General features: G+C 46.6%; 1 long non-coding RNA gene across 3 annotated transcripts; it reads right to left on the bottom strand.

The window, feature by feature from the left end:
• Positions 1-440: 440 nt before the first annotated feature.
• LOC147842921 (uncharacterized) lies at positions 441-12,277 on the bottom strand. 3 transcript variants are annotated; one of them, XR_015495258.1, is made up of 3 exons: positions 12,041-12,277; positions 11,790-11,880; positions 441-502 (listed from the first exon to the last, which is right to left on the bottom strand). It is a non-coding gene; the product is annotated as an uncharacterized LOC147842921 (long non-coding RNA). The 3 variants fall into 3 exon arrangements; XR_015495259.1 differs by having other exon boundaries at positions 11,790-11,857; XR_015495260.1 differs by lacking the exon at positions 441-502 and adding an exon at positions 10,464-11,169 and having other exon boundaries at positions 11,542-11,880.
• Between the last annotated feature and the right edge of the window lie 1,375 nt (positions 12,278-13,652).

The raw sequence follows: 13,652 nt of genomic DNA, 5'->3' as shown, positions 1-13,652 counted from the left end.
TTAAAATCTACTTTAAAGAAATTGTGACATGGGTAGTAGTCCATATCGACTACAAAAGTGGATCATAAAAAATGATAACAAATATATGAAAGTAATTTACTAATAAGTAGATAAATGCCAATTTAGAAGTAAAAAATATATATATATATATATATATATGAATAAATAGATATGGGAGTGGGGATACAAAGAAAACAAGTGAACTCAAATTTTGATTGCATAATAGTAAAGGTTGAAATTAGCAACTAAGATGATTAAATGCAGTAAAAAACATTTGAAAGTCATTTTATCTAGTTTAGTTCATGTTGATTTATTTAGTGAACTGGAACCTGAATGTTGTGGTAAAATGATATGATCAACAAATAATAACAATGTTTTGTCACTTTGTTAATAAAAAAAGTACATATACAGAGAGTAAATGCATATGAACATCAACTTACTCCATTGCTGCTGGAGACTCTTTTGCTTTTGCTCAGATGGAAATTGAATGATGAACTTGTTGCTGTGATTAAGAAAAAAAACACTAATGGATATATTATCTGTTTTTATATTTCACACAACATACATTATTGCAATCTGTGACAATTGTTAAATTAACCTGAACTGATGTACATGAACAATGATTATTTACTTAATGTAAACAAAATTTGTGATGATTTGATGTTTTTTAATGCAGAAAGTGCAAAAAAATTAAAGTTCTGCTATCATTTACTTGCCCTGGGCTTGTTCCAAACCATTTTTTTTTAAATTCTGTTAAACACTTAAGAAAATATTTATTTTGAACAATGTTTGAAACCTGTAACCACTGACTTCTGGTGCATTTTCCTAATGTATTTAGAATTTATCAGTGATATTTATTTAAAACAATTATGTTGTCATCCAACTAAGAAAAATACTAATATGGCCAATAAATAAATTTCATATTATGACTCGGTACTCGTTAAAGTGGCTGATCTCCTGAACTGATTGTTTATGAGTTTAAAAAGAGAGGAAGATGCAGAAGTGTTTTTGACCATCTTGCAAGTTCACTAAAACCTGGCTGGATATATTAGAGAAATTAATTATTTGTTTAACTTGAATATTTAATAATGTAACTTAAGAAATGAATTATATAATTTATAGGAGGACATTTTAACTCATCCATTAAATACAGTATGTCACCATTGTGTGTAGCACGTGGGCATGTTCATGGTTTTGTGTTTGCCTCTTTCTCCTGTCTATTGTCTTGTTTCATCCATCTTGTTTTCCCATTATTAGTTTGTTCTGTTCACCAGTTTGTCTCTTGATTTGTTCTTGTTTATAGCTTCCTCATATCTGTTGTAATGTGCCAGTTCATCGTTATCCTGTCCTGATGATCAGGGGCCTCATGTACGAAGACTTGCGTGGAAATCTTACTAAAACATTGCGTACGCACAAAGCTGTAAATGTGCGTACGCAGAAAAAAATTCAGATGTATGAAACACTGCGTACACCGAATCTCACGCATATTCTTTTGTACATCCGAATGAACGTGAAACTGAGCGCAACATGCACGAGCGCAAAACCCCTCCCTGCCTCCTCCCCCGTATGAATATGCTAATGACTATGCTAATGGAAAAACCCAACGAAAAAGCAATGGCAAAATCAAACAAAAAGAGAAACTTTGAACAGAATGTGAATTGGAGGTGCTGCTTTCGGAGGTAGACCGGAGAAAAGCGGTGTTATTTGCAAGTTTGTTCTCCGGAATTAACAACAAAAGAAAAAAATAGAGCGGGAGAGTTTAGCTGGTACGGTTAACACAGTTGGGTCTGAACATCGCACTGAGTGCATTTAAAAAAGAAATAGTGTGGTTTATATCTGTAAAGTGTTGCAGTACTCTTAGCAGTCTCAGTGGCGCACCTCATAAGAAGCATGTGATCATGTATTGACACGTTCTAGCATAAACTCGGCTCAAATCCAGCGTCTGATGAATTCTTTCTTCTTTTTTTCCCCGCTACATATCAGATTTTGCCCACTATTTATCACGAGAAAGACAAGTAGGAATCATTAATAAGTTTGTGCATCATATTTTATTTGCACATTTATTGAATGGAAATGTTTCTGATTCACGCATGCAAATTCATCTTCAGATAGTGTCTATATAGCAATGTGCGTGCAGTAGATAGCTCAGATTACATTGGGAAAACAGGCGACCGCTGCAAATTGCGCTTTAATGTTTAGCTGGTCAACTGTATGGTATGGAAACGTTCGAGGTTACAGAAGTAACCCTTCGTTCCCCGAGGAGGGGAACGGAAGTGCCATGAATGGGAGGATTCGGATCAGAAGCCGCTTATCTGGAGAGTATTGAACGGGCCAATGAATGAAATTAATTGGCAGCGTAAGCTTGCGCAGGTGTGCGACATCTGCAATTATCTCAGCATATAAGCACACCTGAAGCCAGCAGACGCCATCCTTTTAAGCTGAAGAGACTTTCAAACAGCTAAGGGACAGTCATTATGGCGACGGAATATGGCACTTCCGTTCCCCTCCTCGGGGAACGAAGGGTTACTTCTGTAACCTCGAACGTTCCCCTTCGGTTGGGGAACTTCAGTGCCATGAATGGGAGAATATGGAAAGCGCCATAATGACTGCACCTTACCAACACCCCCGATGAGGAGATAGTCAAGCAAGCGTGACGCACCCACATCATGGGGGGCGCGGTCCTCCAACGTGTCCCTGGCCCTAATTTATCCTACTTCAACAGAAGTTTTACGGATTTAGATATATTTTTTGGGAAGTCGTGAGCATCTAGATAATTCTAGGAATACGACAGTACGTTGGGAAGCGTGCAATCCCGATAGGGAGGACGCTGCGGAGGCCATCCGTTACCCAAGGGGGGGATAGATGGCAGAATTTACCTATGGACTAGCCCTAAAAAGGGGGAGTACGCATAGCAAAAGAGTGGTTAGCGGAGAGGGAAGACACGGGTCCACCCAGGGGGGGGACTTAACCGTGGCGGAATAAGCATATGGGATCGCCTAGTGGGGATCACGCATAGCAGGCACCTATACCCAAAACGCGGGCTGACCAGCGGGCAGACCTACAACGTAGTGGGCCAGCAAGTGACTCCTCCGCTGAGTCAGTGCTGGGGGCCACGGAGGAATCTGCAGGGCTCACCTGACGGGGAACTTTACTGACAGATAAAAAAGGCGCACGTACCTCCGTGTTAGGGAGAATGGCGCCGCAAGCGTGTTTCAACACCCTACCGAGTTGTCTCCTCAATCACCAAAGGGTTACCTAATACCCTTGAGGAAACCGGCTGCACTCGCAGATTGTAAAACCTTGCAAATGTGTTGGGTGTCGCCCAGCCCGCAGCTCTACAGATGTCTGTTAGAGAGGCGCCGCGTGCGCGCGCTCGAGAGGATGCAACGCTCCGAGTGGAGTGTGCACGAACTCCCGGGGGACACGGCTGACCTCGACTCGAATAAGCGAGTGAAATGGCATCCACAATCCAGTGGGATAATCTTTGTTTTGATACGACACTTCCCTGCTGCCGACCGCCATAACAGACAAAGAGCTGCTCAGATGATCTAAAATTCTGAGTACGGTCCACATAAATGCGCAGAGCGCGAACTGGACAAATTAAAGAAAGGGCTGGGTCTGCCTCCTCCGGGGGCAGCGCTTGCAGGTTCACTACCTGATCTCTAAAGGGGGTGGTAGGAACCTTGGGCACATAACCGGGGCGGGGTCTCAGGATGACGTGAGAGTAATCCGGCCCGAATTCCAGGCACGAGTCACTGACCGAAAATGCCTCCAGGTCCCCGACCCTCTTGATGGAGGCCAACGCAACCAGCAGAGCTGTCTTCAGGGACAGAAATCTTAGAGATACTGATTCGAGTGGCTCAACGGGATCGGATCGCAGACTCGTGAGAACGAGGGCGAGATCCCAAGAGGGCATGAGAGGGGGGCGAGATGGATTAATTCGCCTAGCACCCCTAAGGAACTGGATGACCAGGTTATGCTTTCCCACGGTGCCGCCAGCTACCGCGCTATGATAAGCGGAGATGGCGGCCACGTAAACCTTGAGAGTGGAGGGCGACAGCCTGCTGTCCAACTTCTCTTGAAGGAAAGAGAGCACAACACTAATCTGGCAATTTCGGGGGTCTTCTCTGCGAGAGACGCACCATTCAGTGAATAGACTCCACTTCAGGGCGTAGGCGCGCCTCGTGGAGGGGGCTCTAGCCTGAGTGATGGTATTAACCACCGCAGTCGGTAGGTTACCTAAGTCTTCCTCGCGTCTAGGGACCACACGTGGAGGTTCCAAAGATCGGGGCGAGGGTGCCAGATGGTGCCCTGTCCCTGAGAGAGTAGGTCCTCTCTCAAAGGGATCCGCCAGGGGAGGGCCGTCGCGAGGAGTGAGAGCTCTGATATCCAGGTCCGGTTGGGCCAAAGGGGCGCAACTAGCAGAACCTGTTCCTCGTCCTCCCTGACCTTGCACAGAAACTGCGCGAGCAGGCTCACTGGGGGAAACGCATACTTGCGCATGCCCCGAGGCCAGCTGTGGGCCAGTGCATCCGTGCCGAGAGAGCCCTCGGTCAGGGAAAAAAACAACTGGCAGTGAGCGTTCTCGGGGGAAGCAAACAGATCGATCTGGGCCTCCCCGAATCGCGCCCATATCAGCTGAACAGACTCGGGGTGGAGTCTCCATTCTCCAGGGCGTAACAGCTGTCGTGAGAGCGCATCGGCTGCACGATTGAGCGTGCCTGGGACGTGAATGGCGCGCAGCGATTTCAGCCGCGGGTGACTCCAGAGGAGCAGACGGCGGGCGAGCTGAGACATGCGGCGAGAGCGCATACCCCCCATGCGGTTGATATACGCCGCCGCCGCCATACTGTCCGTCCTGACCAGCACGTGTTGCCGCTCCAGCACCGGTAAAAAGCGGTGGAGAGCGAGGAACACTGCCAACAGCTCTAGGCGATTGATATGCCAATGCAGCTGGGCACCCTTCCAAAGGCCCGCAGCCGCATGCCCGCGACACACGGCCCCCCAACCCGTGTTGGAAGCGTCTGTTGAAACAACAACATGGCTGGACGCCTGTCCTAGAGGCACACCGGCCTGTAGGAACGAGGGGTCGTTCCAAGGGCTGAGGGCGCGGCGACACAGCGCAGTAACCGAGACCCGGTGTGTGCCCGCGTGCCATGCGCGTCTGGGGACCCGATCGTGAAGCCAGTGCTGAAGTGGTCTCATATGGAGCAACCCGAGCGGCGTGACGGCGGCTGCGGATGCCATATGCCCCAGGAGCCTCTGAAAGAACTTCAGTGGGACCACTAGTTTGCTGTCGAGCTCCCTCAGACAGTTCAGCAACAGGCGAGCGCGTTCCTCGGAGAGGTGCGCTACCATGGTGATCGAGTCCAGCTCCATCCCGAGAAAAGAAATCCTCTGCACGGGGGCGAGTTTGCTCTTTTCTCGGTTGACCTGAAGCCCCAGTAGGCGGAGATGCCGAAGCACCTTGTCCCTGTGCATAATCAATTGCTCCCGCGAGTGGGCTAAAATCAGCCAGTCGTCGAGATAATTGAGTATGCGAATGCCCGCGAGCCGAAGGGGCGCTAGGGCACCCTCCGCGAGTTTGGTGAAGACCCGCGGAGACAGAGAGAGCCCGAAGGGGAGGACCTTGTACTGCCACGCTCGACCCTCGAACGCAAACCGCAGAAATTGGCGGTGGCGTGGAAGAATGGAGACATGGAAATACGCGTCCTTCAGGTCTATGGCTGCAAACCAATCCCGAGGACGAACGCATTGGAGAATGCGCCTCTGCGTGAGCATTCTGAACGGCAGCTTGTGCAGACAGCGGTTCAAAACGCGCAGATCTAGGATTGGCCGTGACCCACCGCTCTTTTTGGGTACGATGAAGTATGGGCTGTAAAACCCACTCTCCATCTCGGCTGGAGGAACCGGCTCGATTGCACCCTTCGCCAGGAGGGCAGCAATCTCCTCTCGCAAGACAGGGGCGGACAGGGGGTTGACCCTGGAGAAATACACGCCCGTAAACTTGGGGGGCCGTTTCGCGAACTGAATCGCGTAACCGAGTCTGATTGTGCGTATGAGCCACCGCGAGGGGCTGGCCCGCGCTAACCAGGCAGGCAGAGCCCTCGCTAATGGAGTCATCGCTACAATCGCTGACGTACCAGCGGTGGGGCAGCGCGGAGTGGGTGTGCTGATCCGGGAAGCACGAGGGTCCCGCGGAAGAGCTGGAGGAGAGCGATTCGCTCTGGCTCCGCACCCTGACTCCGGAGAGGGGGCTGGAGGGCTGAGGAAAGGGAGACCGTCCCCCCAGCGCTCGTGAGCCACTGGCGAAGCACGTAGAGTCTGCGAGCCGGAAGGCAGCGCGTCCCGGACTGGCAGAACTCGTGCAGTCACATCCGGGGAAGGGAAAAAGTGCTCTTTTACTGATGTTTTGGTGGCACTGAAAAGTACCGTTGTTATCGGGGCCCCGCCCTCCAGCGGGGAAAGAGCAAGTTTCCTCTTCTCCGGATGGCCTGTCTCAGGGACGCTTCGCGGTCCGTTTACCGGACTTAACGGCGCCCTGGGCAGGAGGGGCTGCCTGCTTTCGAGGTGAACGCCGCGCCCGCTTGGCCGGAGGCGCAGGCGGGGGCGGGGCAGCACTCGTTGGCGGGCGCCCTCGGCGAGGAACAGCGGAGGTGGATGGCTCGGCGGGCGGAGCGGGCTTACGGCCACGCCGATAGATGACATTGCCCATCGCATCCGACTGCTCTTTCACCGCCTTGAATTCCTGGGTGAATTCACCGACGGTGTCGCCGAACAGGCCAGCCTGGGATATGGGCGAGTCAAGAAAGCGAACTTTGTCAACGTCGCGCATATCGGCCAGGTTTAGCCAGAGGTGGCGTTCCTGAACCACAAGTGTGGACATCGTCCTCCCCAGCGCACACGCGGCGGACTTAGTAGTCCGAAGAGCATAGTCGGTCGCGGTGCGCAGCTCATGTAATAAGCTTGGGTTGGACCCGCCCTCGTGCAGCTCGGCCAGCGCCTGCGCTTGGTAGCGCTGGTAGGTGGCCATCGCATGCAAAGCAGAAGCAGCCTGGCCCGCAGCCTTATAAGCTCTGGCTCCGAGGGAGGCAGACAACCTACAGGCTTTGGACGGGAGGCGGGGCAAACCCCGCCACGTAGAGGCGCCGCGCGGACAAAGATTGACCGCGATAGCGCGCTCCACTGACGGGATCGCCTCATACCCCCTGGCAGCTCCGCCGTCAAGGGCGGTGAGGGCGGAGGCACTCGCAGCACGGGCAGAGAAAGGTGCCCTCCAGGACTGCGTGAGCCTACTGTGCACTTCCGGGAAGAAGGGGACGAGAGGCTTCGAAGGCTTCGCCTTCTGGTCCTCTACGTAGCACCCATCTAGTCGGTCCGGCCGCGGAGCTGGGGGATAAACCATCTCCAACCCCACGGCCGAAGCAGCCCGGGAAAGCACGGCTAACATGTCCGCTTCAGGATCCGATTTGACAGCGCTCACCTGCCCGGAGGGGGCGAGCGGGTCCGGATCTTCGTCGGACAGTGAAAGCCCACCCTCCGATGCCGCGGAGGACATCTGATCTCCGGTGTCAGCGAGTGTGAGAGCTACCATCTGGTTAGACGGATCACTCTCACCACCCGAAGCTTGGATGGAGCGCCGTGAGGAGCGAGAGGTCCGCGAGCCCGTGGGCGGCGGATTAGCTCCCGCTGAAACCCTCAGATCTGCCCGAGCGCCCGCTGCTTTTTTAGAGCAGGAGGCAACTGGGGTGGCTCGCTCTCTTGCGAAAGTTAGCCGCGATCTTAGCTGTGCAACGGTCATGGCATCGCAATGACGACATGAACCGCCCGCGAGCACCGCATTAACATGCTGGACCCCCAAACATGCAATGCAGTGATCGTGTCCATCATCCGGAGACAGGAAACCCCCGCATCCAGAAACGCACAGTCGGAGCGCCATCCTGAAAAGGACGTGCTGCACGACTGTGTTGCTCTTTTAGGAAAGTTGCAACTATACGCACCGCTCTGGAGGACCGGACCCAAAGAACCGCAGGCAAGGGAGTAACCCAGCTCGACCGTCTGCCACCGCGAAGACCCACTCTGGACCGGGAGACACACTCGTTCGCTCTGAAGTGCTGATCAGCAAGAGGAACCCTCATCGACTCACTCAGAAAGGATCTGAAGCGAAAAGGATGGCGTCTGCTGGCTTCAGGTGTGCTTATATGCTGAGATAATTGCAGATGTCGCACACCTGCGCAAGCTTACGCTGCCAATTAATTTCATTCATTGGCCCGTTCAATACTCTCCAGATAAGCGGCTTCTGATCCGAATCCTCCCATTCATGGCACTGAAGTTCCCCAACCGAAGGGGAACCTTATATACCTGCTAGATTAACCCGTCTCATACAGCTGCCATTGCAAGGCTCAGACACTTTGTAGAGAAGAATTTAACACAACTGCCTCTAGGAGTCGCCAATGGAAATAAAACAGACACGCACAAAAAATGTGCGTACGCCTGCCAGAAAGCTGCCGTGAACCTGCGCACATTCCCACGTTCAGTTCATTGTTAGTAAATCCAAACGTGAGCGATTCTGAGCGTGAAACCTGGCGAACGCAAAGTTTTTGTGCGTACGCAGCGTTGATACATGAGGCCCCTGGTCTTGCTTTCTCCTGTCCTTTTCTGCCAGCCCGTTTAAGTTTGTTTAGTTAATGTTTTCCCCTTCAGGGTAGTTTTTGTTTTCTTTTTCTTTTATTTTTAATAATAATAAACCCATCTTTATTCATGCATTTGAGCCCTCAGTTTTCCCACACCTGAACTCTCACATTGTTGCCTGACTGAACCACCGATGCGCTCAATTTGTACACTTATTGGTGTACTTGTCTGTAAAGTAGGTGTGTTTTTTGGGTTAGTAGTATACAATATTAATATGATATAATAAATGTTATCCCACTTGCTTTCTTAGCATTGTCAAGCAAGCTTTTAAACACATTAGATGTCATTGTGTTCCCGCACTCAACAGAAAGGTCTGTGATTGGCTCCAACGGTCAGCATTGCTTTGGTATTATTTACAGATGAGTGTCACAGATACAGATAAACGGCCGCTGTTATAGTATATTGGCATAATAATGTGCGGTTATCACAGCTGAGCCATGATATATGCAGTGGAGAAAAATGTGTTGCAGAGTTACACGCTTGTGTGTGTGTGTGTGTGTCCACAAGTATCGCTGTAAAAGCCAAGAGACAAGCAGTTCAAAGGTCCACACACACACACACATAGTGAGAGAGAGAGGAGTAGAGATGGAGTTTACAGTTTTTTTTTGGAGTTTACACTATTTCGTCTCCATCGCAGTGAAATAGGGGCTTGTTGATTCTGCTGGGACAGTTGTCTGCTTTTTAAATAATGTTAATTGGATCGTTTTAATTACTCACTCTCATCTCCCTCACCATAATAGTAATTGAAATAATCGCAGCTTTTGCAACTCTTCAAATTGCAATTTCGATTTAAAATCGATTACTGCCGCAGTCACACTAGAGTTAGTTTTTGTGAACTTCTGTCGTACAGAGCTGTGAAAAGAGATGGGATTAAACAAAATGATTAGACATTTTAAAAAGTGAGTGATTAGTCTATATTTTAAATTCCTGTCCAAGGAGGTCATGTTTTGATCCTCGATTAATCTCACTCAGTCAAGTGATGCGATTTCGCAGGTGAGAGTTCACCAAGCTTAAAACTTGCAACATAGTGAACGGCAAAACTTGTGGCACAAGCTTGCATTTCCGCTCTGATGCATTCGTGTGCATATGAATGGAAGTCTATAGGGAGAAAAGTCCAGTGTGACCGCAACTTAATCATGCAGTTTTTATTTTGGCTGCTATAAGTGATTGTGTTAATCACAATATTTGTATAGCATGAAAAGCCAAAAGAAAAAAAAACAATAGTAAAGCTGCGGTCACATTAGAGTTTGAGCATGTGATATTCTGTTGTGCCGCACTGCGAAAAGGGGCGGGATTAAACTTTAATTAAAAAGCTTATTAGACATTCAAAAAAGCGAGCGATTGCTCCATGTTTTAAATTTCTGTCCGGAGAGGATGTGTTTTGATCCTTAATTGTTCTTACGCAGTCAAGTGATGCAATTTTGCAGGTCAGAGTTCACCAAGCTTGAACTTTGCACCGCAGCAACCTGCGAAATTTGATGCACGACCCCACGTTTCCGGTCTGACGCATTCGCGTGCGTATGAATGGAAGATATTTATATATATATATATATATATATATTAATGTTAAAAAAGTAATATTGAATGATAAATGGTCTTAACGAACAGTGTTTATGACCACAAACAGCTTTGATATTTCCCTTTCATATTATAAAAATTAATTAAAATTATAAAATCAATTATTAAATAAAGAGTTTGTTAGTCAAGATTAATTTTGAAAATACTGTACATTTTCTGCTATATTTATTTATTTATTTATTTATATTTTCTTTGTAAATTCTTTCCTTCTTAATAATTGAATGCTGCCCAATAAACCGATTGATCAACACACAATGTAATAATGCTCTGACATACTAAGATAAAAAGAAATGCTATTATTGATAGGTTTCTGCCTCAGCAGACCAGTCAAACAGCTCAGTGGAGACGTGTCAATAATAGCTGAGACAATACCAGATTCTAACATTAATTGGCCATCAGCAACTGTGAGCGTCAAATGAAATTCTAATAATCTGCATTTTTCTACTTCAAATACTTTTTTTTTACTTCCATTAATTTTGTGCATAAATTGTCATGTTTAATTTTGTTTGTAGGATTGGTAAGGGTTTAGCTTTTGGCAAAATCTTATAAACCGATCAGTGTTCAGTATTAAGCAGATACAGTGATACGACACACTATAATAAATCACATCAAAACAACAAACACATTACAATCAATATATTGTTGCTGCTTATTCAAGCTAATTATTTTAAATGAGCTGAAAAACAGTTCTTGAGATATTTAACGGACAGCTTAATTGTTTTTTTATTCAATCAACTTAAAATTGTAAACACCTTTAAGTTAACTTTAATTTGTGTTGAGATGAGATGAAGGGGTTGTGTAGAGCCCAGCATTTTACAGTGCAGACTAAAACAATGTAAATTTGAAATGTAGTAAATGTGTTTATTTATTGAGTCTGGTTTCAGTTTCACTTACTGCAAACTGTTCAGATATAAGTTTCATTAGTACTTTAGTACAACTTCACTTACTGCAAACTGTACAGATGTAAGTTTCATTAGTACATTAGTACTGTTTCACTTACTGCAAACTGTACATATGTAAGTTTCATTAGTACATTAGCACAGTTTCACTTACTGCAAACTGTACATATGTAAGTTTCATTAGTACATTAGTACAGTTTCACTTACTGCAAACTGTACATATGTAAGTTTCATTAGTACATTAGTACAGTTTCACTTACTGCAAACTGTACATATGTAAGTTTCATTAGTACATTAGCACAGTTTCACTTACTGCAAACTGTTCAGATGTAAGTTTCATTAGTACATTAGTACTGTTTCACTTACTGCAAACTGTTCAGATGTAAGTTTCATTAGTACATTAGTACTGTTTCACTTACTGCAAACTGTACATATGTAAGTTTCATTAGTACATTAGTACTGTTTCACTTACTGCAAACTGTTCAGATGTAAGTTTCATTAGTACATTAGTACTGTTTCACTTACTGCAAACTGTACATATGTAAGTTTCATTAGTACATTAGTACTGTTTCACTTACTGCAAACTGTTCAGATGTAAGTTTCATTAGTACATGAACCCACCTTTTAGTCTCGATCGAGCGTCTTGATAGTTTTAAGTCTTAATGAACGATGTGATGAAACTTGAAGTCCTACAAACCATACAATGCATGCACTGAAATAGAGAAACTATGAGTTTTACAGCAAATCAGCAGACATTACATCAAACTTAGCATGAACAGAAACAGACGATTTGTTTCAGTTTTTAAGCATTTGCGGATCTCCAAATGAAAGACAACGAGCTCCAACCTATTTAAAACAAGCTGACAACTCACTTTCAGTAACTCGATATATTCCTCCTCCTCATTCCATCCCTTTGTCCTTCTCCAGAGCGGGTTAGACAGGAATTGCTGTGAAAAAGACGTGTACATGACACACACTTAACCATCCACGCATATACCTAAATTTTAGATCAAGTCTGCAAAACTACAAGCAGATTACACGCTTTAAACATTTAAAACTCTTCTCGGGAGATCCGTCAGTTGTGGGTCTGTGTATTTTTTCTGTATGATGTGAGTCATGTCGTGTGTGTGAGGGTGGGTGTGTCTGCCTTTAGCTCTGGCAGTGTACGCACAGAGCAGCTGACTTATTTGGTGTGCTCCTGCTGCTGCCTGTTTTGCTGGGTATATATTCAGTCAGTGGTTCACTGCTAGTTATCAGTATATTGTTGTTTCTCGTTCCTGTCTTTGTGTATGTTCAGTTTTTCGGTAACACTTTACAATAACAGTACATGAATTATGTGGGGAGTCAACGGATCGTTATAGAACCGAACAAGCCACAGACCATGTTATCCTTAAAAGATTGGTTGGTGCCTACATGTCTGAGCTTTGGTTTCATTTTCAAAGCAATCCACAGGCACCCAGCAAAAGGCAATCCACAGGACGACTATCCAGTCAACATCACAGTTGCGTGTTAATTAACTCTACACCCTAAAACAATAAGAGGCTCTACAATCAAAAACCCACCAAACCGGTTTTTGAGAAGTACCTTTTGGTTCGCGTGCCCTTTGGCGTCTGCAAGGAATACACATTCTCAGGCAGACACAGAAGCGATCAGAAACACTTCCAAAGTTTAATGGACATACAGTAAAACTGTGTTTATTTGAGTAATGTATGTTTGCTTTATGTTTCTGTAGGTTTTTGTGTGTACATGTTCCATGTGTTTAACAAAACTGTTAATGGATAGTTATTGAGTAATAGCCCTCAGTGACAAATGAAATCTACAGAATGTTTGTGTAATATTTCATGTTTGGTATTGATTGAAAGCTAGGAACATTTCAAATGCATTGGTTTATATGAAGAAACCATACTATGAAAAGTGTTGATGTTATAAGACTTTATTTTAACCACTATGCTATCAAAGCAGCACCCACACCAGGTGTCAACCCGGCCTCCTAGAGGGCAGAATTGGGGTGTGACTCCACCCCGCACCTTATCTGATTGGACAAGCATTGTGTAGACCCAGCCTCTACCAAAGCCTATAAAACTTTGAACAAAGGAATTTCATCGTCGTCTTTTGCCGGTCATCTTTGCCAGTCGTCACCGCCGTCGCTGCCCGGACGTCGCTCTTCTCGTGCTGTGGCCGTTACATCGCCTCGCCGGAAGCCTCGTTACATCACGGAGCAGACCGCGACCTTCACTTGCTGCCGGCTCGACCCCCGATCTGCTTGTGCAACAACGAGCCATCGGGTCAAAACATCCAAACTCTGAAACTCATCATAACTACAGGAACCCAGGAAGGACTTCGAACGCCGCCTCGTCCAACATCTGTATCCCTAGTAACCGACTAAGGAAACCCCTCTTCACCAACAAGGGAATTCCATCACGTCACTGAAGTTGCTACGCTGACCAATCAGCTTCGCCGGGATTTCCCTTTGGACCAGTCGAT

This window comes from Danio rerio, chromosome 7 (assembly GCF_052040795.2).
Source record: "Danio rerio strain M-AB ecotype USA chromosome 7, GRCz13ab, whole genome shotgun sequence".
NCBI lineage: Eukaryota > Metazoa > Chordata > Actinopteri > Cypriniformes > Danionidae > Danio > Danio rerio.
This window is presented reverse-complemented; position numbering and strand designations above follow the sequence as displayed.